The following is a 12,257-nucleotide window of genomic DNA, read 5'->3' as shown; positions in this document are numbered from 1 at the left end:
GTTAAATATGCAGTGTGTAGCAGTAGGCACATATACGTGCGATACTTTCGCGGTAAGCCAATATTATTATATGGTATAATGTTTAATTTCGGATAAAGTTTACTCATTCCATAAACTTGCCAAATCCGTTTATTTTAACCATATGCCGTCCGCGGGTAAAACACTATATACACTATATACCTACCTTGATGGGTATTGGACTATTAGAACGTGTTCAAATCATAATAATATTATTATGTAAAGTAACCAGGTGTAAGTACTCGCCAACGCTTGGTATCATTTGAATGCATGTCACGTGCAACCTTATAACATATGTGACGTATTCATGTGTGGTAAATTGGGGAGGACGATCCGATGGTATTTTCTATTTGCCTACTACCTACACTTTGCCCTGCACGTTATCACACCGGATCACTAACACTTCACGTTACGCGCAGAGCAGTTTACGTTGAAATGGAAATCAATTACAAAAACAAAAATAAAATGTTTCACATTTTACGGATGTAGGTATAGGGAAATAATTACGTGCGTTATATTATAGGCACTATAACGGAAATTAAACGCCAACGTAAACTAAGTTTATAATGAATATCGTTTTGAAGACTAACAATCCAATGTAGAAAGATTTAATTAGGCAACTACTTATAGTTCTCGCTATAGTTAAACTGTGCCAGATGTTGCTAAACCTTAAAGATGGTAAACACCTGGTATTTATTTAATTTTTTTAATTTTACGAAGACAATTGCGACAAAATTAATTTTTAATTCAAGTGTTTATTATATCTGGTTGAAAGAATAATTATTTCAATAAACAATTTAATGATTCTATAATGTTGTTTTGTTTCATTTTTTTCCACCGTACAATTGATGATTAAAGTTACAATAGGCAAATAAATTATGAATAATACTCTAATTTTGTAACAAATCCTCTTTTGGCAAAGATTGTTATGAAAAGATAATAATTCTTGTATATAAATTCGTTTCGTCATCATTCTAATTCTAATGAAGTAAACTTTGTACCTCGTTTTTATTTTTTCCCCTGTATGGCTGTATGTGATGTTTTTGATTTCCCCCAAAATGTAATTTTTGAATAATTATCACGAAAATGTCATTATATTCTTTGAATAGATTAAATTGTCGTGTTTCTTGGCTGAAATTATTTTGCTTGATGCTATCAAGATGATAATATAATAAGTAGGTAGATAGCTGATATAATAACTATCGAAATAAAAGTTATTAAATTAGATAGATTGTTTTTGCAAATTGGAACACATTTTCAAACACTATCCTAGTTAAAGGACAACACTATTGATATTATTACTGAGTAACAATTTTTATAAGTTATTAATTTGAGTCTGTTTCAATAAATAATATAATCTATACAATATGTCAATATATTTTTTGTGATTATTTCAAGTCTAATTAAAATTTGTAAAAATACATTATAATTTATAAATTTTAAATAAACTTATGATTTATTGTAATTATTGACATTTAATTTAAAATAAATGTAAATATGTTAATAAAATAATAATAAATTTTATACTTTTCCTTATATAATATTTATATTATACATTGAAATTTTTAAATGTTTAATGTTTAGTGATTCTGCAATCTGTGTGCAATTTATTATTTGAATATTATTACCTACATACGTACTTCACAATAACATATTATTTAATTTGATAAATGGCATAATATATTATTATATAGGTAATAAGTACTATTATAAATAAATATATCTTTAAATTAACATATGAATATGCATATCAATTATTAATTATTTTAAAGTATTAAGTCTATGTGAACAATATTATTATACATATTTTATAACTAAATAATATTATGTGAACAATTTAAATTCATATTACACAAAAGGAATACATTAAATAAAAATATAAAAACTGATTAAAATTATGTCAAACGCAGGTAATAAATATTGTAAATTATAATTCAACCTTTTGAATAGTTCCTGGAATACATGCCGATAGGCTAAAGGGAGGAAGTTACTATATTTTATGAGCCCACATAATTATTATAACATCTTAAGTTCTAACTATATAAATGTGAAGTGAAAATCTCCCTACAGGCTAAGCTCTGGAGCTACTTATCAGATCTTCTTGATTTTTTTTTTTAAATGAAATAGTATATTACGGAGAAGGTTCTTATAAAAAAATTTAAGAAAATCCACCGGAAAAGTAGGAAATCTGGATTTCAAAAATACAATAGTGGCGTCATCTGTCCAGAAAAAAATAAACTAAATAATAAAAAAGGTGGGTAAGTGTATGTTGCTCTGCTGTACAAGTGGGTCACTGCATAATGGATAGTATTAAATTTGAATTCAATGATATAATATCACTGGATAAGAAAAACGATTCTGAATGGAGACGGTTTGTCAGTCTAGGTATTAAACATACCTATTATAGGTATACTTATCTATAGTATTAAAAAAAAATTGACCTATAATAGGTATTAATAATAAATTCCAAATTAATCATATCACAATATCAATTAGGTAACGCGTTATACATCAACAACAAACCGTGGTACTATCATAGATATATAATAGTATACTTTAAAAGTTTCAAGTACCCACAAATAATATTATATAATCACAACAAAAGAACTAAAATAGTTATTCCAGGTTTTTTAATATGTAATTTCGTCCAAATTTGAACTTAAAATGACTATAAAAATAAGCTGTGCTTATGTATTTCTTAGAATTTATGGTAACAGAATTAAATATTTACGCGGAATCTTGTTTTAAATTTTCAATCCTTAGATATAAAAGTTGAACATTTTATAAATTTTTAACTACAAAATAATTATTCAATTTTAAATTTGATAAATTTTGTCAAAATTTCAACTTCAAATGCTTATAAAAAATAATTGTGCCTATGTATTTTTAATATTTTTCAACTGCTATTGTAACAATATATCAGGAGCCTTGTATTAATTTTTTACACTTTTTGGCCCAATAGATAAAACTTTATAAAAGTCCTAAAAGGTGATGACAGACACAAAAATTAAAAAAAAAATTAAAAAAAAAAATTAAAAAATTAAAAAAAAAACACACATCATTGTAAATCCACACATTGTTTCTTTTTAGAAATAATTCTTCCTCAAGTAAATAAATCATTGAAACAAAATAAGTTTATTTAAATTCAATATATTAGCATTTATTCATGATATGTATCATAACTTTATAGTGCTTAAAGATCTTATATTTTTTTTTTTACTAAGCCATTTTTACACATAGTTTACGAAGGGTTTTTGTAGTGATATATATATAAATTAATGTTTGTGGGTAGAAGATGGGCTAAATTAAAAAGTGTTAAATTTGGTTTTTTTTAATCATCGGATGTTAGTACCTACGGTTAGGCTTAGGTTAGGTTAGGATTTTGTATTAACTGATTATATTAGTCCACGGTAAGTGGAATTAAGCAAAAACGACAAACTTGGTATAACTTTGATACTTTATCGTTAAATCATACACTTACGTAAGACGTAAGCACGTAAGCACGGGTCCACGATGTACCGCAGGTAGATTGCCTACCTGATAATATACCGCTATGAATCAGAATTTTTATTCCGGGCAACATATAAGATACATTTTGAACACCATACACCAAATATTAAATAACGAATTGAACAAAGTTTGAGTCATATAAAGTTGGTACATTTTACGGGCAACGAAGTGCACGGGATCAGCTAGTATCTTATAATTATCGTTATTACCTATGTCTTCTATAATACGTTGATAGAACACGATTGGTTAAATTTCATAGTTTTTTTTTTTTTAATGTTCTAAAGGATTTCTAAGTAAAATATTTGGTTACAACGATTTATACAATATTGATATATACTTTTTCCATTTTAATATATAATATAATATATTATTTAGGTTACATAAGAGTAGACTATTATAAAAAAAAACTTAATACAAGTGTTTGCTTTACTTATTTATGTTGCAAGTTACCAATATAAAAAATGTATTTGCTGAAAAAATATAATAAATTTACCAAATTTAAATATTCGTCTAAGTTATTACTAGGTAGGTACTAGGCAGGTATATTGTACAAATTGTGTTAGTTGAAAAATAATTATAGGTATAACTTAATGTTTTATATTTTTTAAAAAATATATAAACGGAACATATTGATATCTATTAAATTTATTTTAATGAACGTGTAATATCATGTTTAGTACAATTTATTTAACTATTCAATTTTTCAATTATATTCAAAACATTCAAAAGAACATAAATAGTTAATTTTATAGCGTTATTTGCATTGTTTTGTTTGTTTTATTTAATTTTAAAACACAACAAAATAATATTGATTATAGACTAAAAATGGTTCGAATATGACGTATTATTCGTATGATTCATAAATGGGAATGTAATTTTGAATCCCTGCATGTTAAAATAATATATCCGGATTACTTGTTATTTTTTCATTGTTCTATTTATTGGAATTGAAAATATAAGTTCAAAACTCAATAAGAAATATTGAATAAAAACCAAAGCAAAATATTTTTTTTTAAAATAAAAATTAGTCTAATGATAACACGCCAAATAATCTACTTAAAAAATAAATTTGAATTTGAAAAAACACATACATTTTTTTGAAATGTATTAGTTATTAAGAGGTATAAATTGTATCGAAAATTTAAATTACATCTCGAATTTTAAGAATATTGGAATGATATTTTTGTCGTCAAATGAAATATGATATTTTATTAGGTTAGGTAAAGTTATATATTTTTATGCCTAAACATTTTTTTGGTTTAAAATTTCGATTTGAGTGCGAATTTTACAAAACTTTGTCCAATTCCCTTATATTATTGAGTTGCTATTGTCTGTAAAGCAAAATATGTATTTTCCATTAGAACTTAGTCAATCGTTGCTAAATTTGTTTGGAATATTTTAAATTGAGTTCTTGAGGCTCGAGTAGAAATACTTTAAAAGCCCTTCCCTACATCCTGAACAGTAATAAATAATACCTATTACCTAGCCATGAACAGTTGTCTGGTCTTATTGTTTATGTATTTTTTATCTTACCACGGTTGTTTTTTATATTTTAATATCAATTTATACACTTTGTACAATCTTACTTGAAGTTCGGAGAATTCTATAGATTATCTAGTCATTATAATATAAATGTACCTAATACTTTTACTATTTTTTTTTATTCTAAAGAGAGCCTATGTATTTTTTTTAATGACATATTCAACATACTGTCAGTAACATATACACATAAGACATAATTGAAATGTCTGAAAAATGTCGAAAATAACATCAAAAACCTTAAAACTTATGGAACAATTAAAATTATATCTTAGTGAGTAGTCGCATACTATATTATAATTTATAATGTTTGGACTCTATATAAGAATTTCCAATTATCTGTCCTACACGCATACAGGATACAGCCATATTATAAAATTTACTCTCAACTATCAATTTGCTCAGTTGAATTATAAAAATAACACAATATGATTTACAGTTTTGATTTCATAACGTTTAAGTTTTAGTTGCGTATTTCTGGTAGATATACTTTTTATCAAGTAACATAAAAATACGTACCTACCTAATGAAAATAAATTGTTTATAAACCGATTTTTAACAGCCATTTGTTATATATTTATATTGTTATGTACACTTATGTTTGTGTATCATAAGTCATGATTAAAACCGTACCTACTCATTCTTATAAATACCGCGTGTAGTATCAATATTAGTTACACCAGATTGAACATTATGTGAAAATCACACAGGACTATTTGATTCCGTTATTCGTGTGTTGTCCAACGATGTGCAAAGAAAGTAGTAAGATAAACATTTACCTTGCACAATTTACTTTATTATGTTGTTCACAGAATGGTGAATTCTAGAGGCATTCGATTTTATAAAGTAGCCAATGGGAAAACAGGTTAGTATATGAAACAATAAAAAATGATTATTAAAATAAATATTTCAGGAGTAAGAATGTAATTAATAATAGCAACTATTTTTTTTTCCTTTTAAAAACAAACACTAAATTCTTACATTTCTAACAGTTATTGAACAATAATTTGTACATTTCCTCTATAATTTGATATTTTCAGAAAGGTTTAAAAGATCGATTGCCTTTTATTTTGCTAATAAGTCATAATTACTCACAATGAGTTATTTTAATTAATCACAATTCACTCCATAAATTAAAATCAAAATGTTTTTTTAATTAATTAAAACTTTACAGTTTCCATTTTTTTATTTTTACTGAATTATATTTAAGTAGATAATTAACCACCAATTTAGTAACATGGTCTTATGATATTTAAAAATTACGCCGAAACAAAATATTGTTTAATATTAATTTAACGGTGAACGGTATTAATTTTTTTTTTTATGCCCTGTTTATATTCCTATTATTATTTATTATTAAAAAATATTATACCTTTCATTTTAATAATTGTATTTATTCGTGTGTATTATGATTTAAGGTTTAAAAATAACATAATATTCTAAATATTGTTTACATAAGAAAATTATGAATATAATTAAGTACTACGATGGTTAAAAAAAATAGTATTTTTAAAATACCATTGAGTTGGTAGGTAAGATTAAATACGTCTAAAATATCAAAAATACAATTCATAAATTGAAAAACCAAAAGAAACAGCGTTATATGAACACTATCAATCAAAAGTCATTAGACCGTAATAAGTACTTACCTAACCGAGATTCTGAAATAAAAACATGTATACTAGGTATGAATTTAGATTAAATTTTTAATTCACATTCTTGCTACCTATATACGTTTAACGTTATTTTCGTCAACAGGTATGTGGAAGATGATGCAGTCCAACAAAGTAAGCTATCGTGCCTGAGTAATGAATACTCAAAAACAGAATTTCTATATTAAAAGAAAATACGATATATTATAATATCAAATCAAAAACATGTTCAAATAACTACCATGCTATTCTAAACGATATTAAATATGTGGATATTTTTGTTTTAATAATATTATACTGCAGTACTGCGTACCATATACATAAATTGGTCCTATATATTATATGCATTATTTGTAATTAGTTTGTAGACATTTAAAAAGGTAAAAAATACCTAGCCAATGGTTTTTCTTTTTATTTACAAATCCTATTAATAATCGTACTTGGAATTTTAAAACATTTAAAATTATTTTTATTCTTTTACAACTTTGTCAGCATATTCCATTGTTTAAGTGAACGGTTTACAACCAAGCAACAGGGTCTTGATCTACAGTAACTGTAGGTCAACTGTTGACCTTTCCAGAGAGCTAGTCCGTGATTTCCTCATTCACGAGTGATGTTGACAAGTGATAAGGAACAAAGAAGGGGTCGGGGAAAACTTAGCCGATGAAGTCAAAAACTGCTGATGGTGAGTAGCAGGATCGGTAATATCGACAACGAATACGATCACTGGAGTACAGTCTGACTTCAAGGAAACAACAGGCACAGCATGATCAATGAGAGCGGAGGGCATGCCAGGTTAGGTGACCGAGTCCCCTAGGACTCAGGCCTCTCCGCAAAATTGGCTCCTGCTGTACACCATTTATTAAAAATCGACTACCTACTGTATATTGCACCATCACTGTTGTTTTCGTTAACATAAATTGTTTATAATTGTTGTTTACTCCAATAAATTATGGCAGCACCCTTTCCCCTGAAGTAACTATATCGAAAGTGCAGTATAGTGCCAAATATAATATATGGATTATAATTTAATGTAATAATTTGAAATATACCAATACAACCCAAAAAATATACTATACGTTAAAAAATAAATTATAAAATGTTAATGTTAGATATATTTTATTATTATTTTATAACGATTTACCTATTTATTATATTTATATAGTAGGTATCTTATATTCAAATTGTTTAATTTTAAAAATCACCAATCACCTATTATAAAGTATAAAGTCATGAGAAAAAGACATGCATACAAATATAATATAAGTGTATACATAAATATAATATACAGTGGCAAAGCATGCTTTTATAAGTTACCCGTAACTGTTAAATTACTTGCATAAACATTAAACAATGTAATAATTAAATATAACATTATTCTATACCGATTATTTTACAGCAAAATAATTATACTGATGAGTGATGACATTGTTAAAATACTTCTGTCTACCTACTGTATAATGTAGTCATGCAAATAATGACAAATGGTTCAAAGAAACTTGCTGATCATAATGGTTAACTATCTAATTGTATTATATTATAAGATGTTTGTAAATGTTGCCAATTTAATATGTTCAATTAACTATCACTGATGTGTAGGTTTCATATAATTTTGTAAATAAATATTAAATTATAATATTTGTTATATTTTATTTCCTGTCTTCATGTCCAAACTGTGTAGGTATGTTTCCACTATTTTTCACAGTTTAAATATAAAATTGTTTTTTAATATTTCGTACTTTTCATATTTGTATTTAACTATAGTAAAATAGTAGGTAATATGTATTTAGGATATTACCTAATAATACATTAACGTTGTTTCTTTCAACTTTTTTATTCAAATTTAAACTGATTAAAGTTGATTATAATTTGATTTAAAACATATTATTATGTGTTTAAATTTCGAGAAATTTTTTTCATGTATTGGTTTTACGATAAAATTCTCAATATTTTATTATTTATAACAAATTATTAATTAATGTACTAATACAAGTATATTATTATAATACAAATAAAACAATGAAGGTGAACAAATTACATTTTTATAAAATATAAATAATTTAAATTATGTTTCTAGTTCAAATTAACAGATTAATAATGAATTATATTATAATTATAGTTATATTGTCTAAATAGTTCTAACTTTATTTTTCATAGGATTTTACCATTTGGATAAAAAAAATAAATTTCGTTTATTTACGCACTAACTATGATAATAACTCTGATTCACACAATAACTGATATTATTTTATACTATTGTTGATATTTGATAAATTGGTGAACAGTAATATTTTAACGTGAAAAAAGAAATTTATTTCGATAAATTAGTACAGTTTTTTATTTTTTATGTCAAAAGTTGCCTTGATTGTATGAGTTTTATTCTGTTTTAAATATTAAATAGGCATAGGCGTAGGTAATCGTTATCGTGAATAAAAAATTTCGGTGCATTATATTGTAAATGTATTCTAATGAAAAAAAAACCTCCCTTTGTGGATTAAAATGGTCTAAATAACGAAATCGATTGCACTCGCGTAATATATGTTTAAATGTTTAATACACCATTATCTCAGTTGTTTCGATCATGTTTACTAAATAATGCATTGGATTTATATCAACACATATAATACAGTGTTTTTATAGCAAAACAGTTTTGGGATATTATGTTCGGTCGTATTTTAATATAGCACACAGCATTATAGTCGTACATATTATATGATTATCAGGATAACAAGAAGTATATAATATTATCGCACCTGCTGAACATTTACCTGTCTATTTAAAACCCGACCGGTTATCAATACCTACTATTTATTAGGGTGTAGGTATTGTGTGGTTTAATGGTTATTATTCAAAATTATTGTTGTTCCGGGAAGCTGCTGATTTATATTCTGAATTCCGGTTAGTTCCGATTACACTGGGCCATCGCAGATTCCTACGATTTAATTTCATGGTTTATAACCAAAATTAAGAGTCAAATAAAAGAATACAAATATTTGTTTCACTGGATTGCGCGCATTAAAACCATGCTGAAACTTTCTCATTTTTTTTTATTCCAAAAATAGATACACCGTGCAGTAATAAATAATACGTATTTACAATTCAGTGATCCGAAATTCTGAATGTTTGAAAAAAAATATATACCTATAATATATTATACATCTTTCATTTAAGCTTCAATGTTCAAAGTAAAGTGTCCATGAATCTATTTATTTATTACTTTTGCATTGTACTTACCTAGTAGGTACCTACAATGCTTTATTTTTATTTAATATGTATATTATGTTTAATTTAGCATACTGTATAAGTACCTACTAAAGAAAATACTATTAATTAAATTTGTTTTATAATCCATAGGGCATAATATGGTATGTCTTAAGTAAAAAAAAAAAAACACAAAAGCAAAATATTTTTTAAAATACTATTTTTATTTTGCTCTAATTGTATTAATTATGCTCTGTTTCCAAATAACTTGGATTATTTTAAAGGTAAACAATCATTTTCTTAAAAAAAAATATAACGATTTATGAAATATTTTTTTTTTGTTGAATTTCATATACCTAGGTACCTACGTAAAAACGAACTTTAAGCGAGCAGCTTTTTAGTTATAAGTTTATAACTTTAATATACATACTAGGTAGGCATCTAAATTTAATAAAATTTTAGGGTTATTGTTAGTTAGCTGTTTGTATTATAATATTATTACTGACAAAACGATTACCGATGTTTTTATAATACACAATTTTTCATCTAACTATTTAAGGAATTGTTATTCTTTTGATACGAATTTTAGAATTTATTTCATCTTCAATTTTTTCATAATAATTAAATTAGGTATCTAATGTGGAAATCTAAAAACCAGTATTATCTACCAACTATAAGACAGTTGTAACTTATACCTATAACTATATTATTTCTATATTACAAAGATACGATATTGATATTATATCAATATGAGTGCTCAATTTCTTACAAAAATATTGGCAACATTAAAATTACACATAAACTTCAAACTAAATTATAATTTTAGATTCTGAGCGGAGCGAGGGAGCTATTGTTTTTACAATGGTGTTTTTTTTTTTTATTTTTCTTTTTATATCCTGTATACAAAATTTCTTCCAGAAGGAGTGTTTCGATTTCAACATATAGTACCTTATCTTTTAGCAAATTGGATCAAGATGGTACTTTAAAGAGGTCATTTTTCGATTTTCTTAATAGTTATTTAATGCCACGGGAAAAACCACCGGAAAATTACAAAAAAACGCTAAAAATGGGATTTTAATTTGTAACGCTTTGTTTATCACCATAAAAACGAATAAAAAATTATCATATTTTAATATTAATTCAACTTACATAATAAAATAAATAATAACAAAATATAAAATATCCAGACTGACAATTAATCGTCTCCGCTCAGAACCGTTTTTCTTATACGATGATATTATATCATTGAATTCAAATCTAATACAACCATTATACAATGACCCACTTGTAATCTTCTGTACAGCAGAGCGACATCCACTTACCTGCTTTTTAAAATATATATTTTATATAATAATTTAAAATAATAAAATTTAACCTTTCCAATGTATTGAAAATTTATTATCAAACAACTAAATTACTTAATTTTATTACCTACTAATGTGTCCCGCACTTTATACTTGTTTAATATTTTAAATGTGGGTGGGTATATTCATAGAAGTAATTTGTTTCTTTGTTTAAATAATGCATATTATATTTGAGTGCATTAGTTTTTAAGTATTATAATTGTCCATAAACTCCTTACATTTTCAAATACCATTAACTCATTCTGTGTACCGAATATAATACATACTACATAGTTAGGTACCTACCTTTTATTTTCATTCCAGAATAGGTTTATTTTGAACTCACGGATTCAATAGTATTATATATTATAAACATTAAAGGTATTCACAATTCATCACACAGGGCGAGACCGTTTTCGACCAAAAACGTACCCTTCCCTTTTCGGCCAATTCACTTTTCGACCAAATTTAAAAAAGGTCGATTCCCTTTTCGACCAAAATCGTACCCTTCCCTTTTCGGCCAATTCACTTTTCGACCAAAACAAAAAGTTTTGTAATATGATATGTAAAATAAATAAAATAATTCGTATATAATTTCTGTAAAATTATAGCAATTATAATTTTAAAAATTATTTTAAGTATAAGTTGCATAAAATGTTGTAAAATAAAATATAAAAAAAATTTTAATCATAAAAATACCTATATATTATTAACATTAGTTTTGTGTTAATATGTCACACTGTGTGTAATATTTTATAAAAAGAATAACATAATAATATACAATTTTTGTCAATAATTATTAAGTCTAATAGTAATGTGTATAATATAATATTAAGAAATAAACTAATAGGTATATAGTTGTTTTTATATAATAGCAAATGTTATTGATAATAATTACTATTATATACTTTAGAGTTTAGGTTATACTTACAGAAAATTATTAAAAGTATAAGTTGTATAAAATGTGTAAAATATATAAATAAATATTTATAAT

General features: G+C 25.2%; 1 protein-coding gene across 1 annotated transcript in view; it reads right to left on the bottom strand.

Moving 5' to 3' along the window:
- LOC100168979 (probable G-protein coupled receptor CG31760) overlaps window positions 1-12,257 on the bottom strand; it is a 268,373-nt gene that overhangs the window by 49,555 nt on the left and 206,561 nt on the right. The gene's annotated exons all lie outside the window — the stretch shown is intronic.

This window comes from Acyrthosiphon pisum, chromosome A2 (genome assembly GCF_005508785.2).
Source record: "Acyrthosiphon pisum isolate AL4f chromosome A2, pea_aphid_22Mar2018_4r6ur, whole genome shotgun sequence".
NCBI lineage: Eukaryota > Metazoa > Arthropoda > Insecta > Hemiptera > Aphididae > Acyrthosiphon > Acyrthosiphon pisum.
Note: the sequence above shows the minus strand (reverse complement) of the source record. Positions and strands in the feature narration are given on the sequence as shown.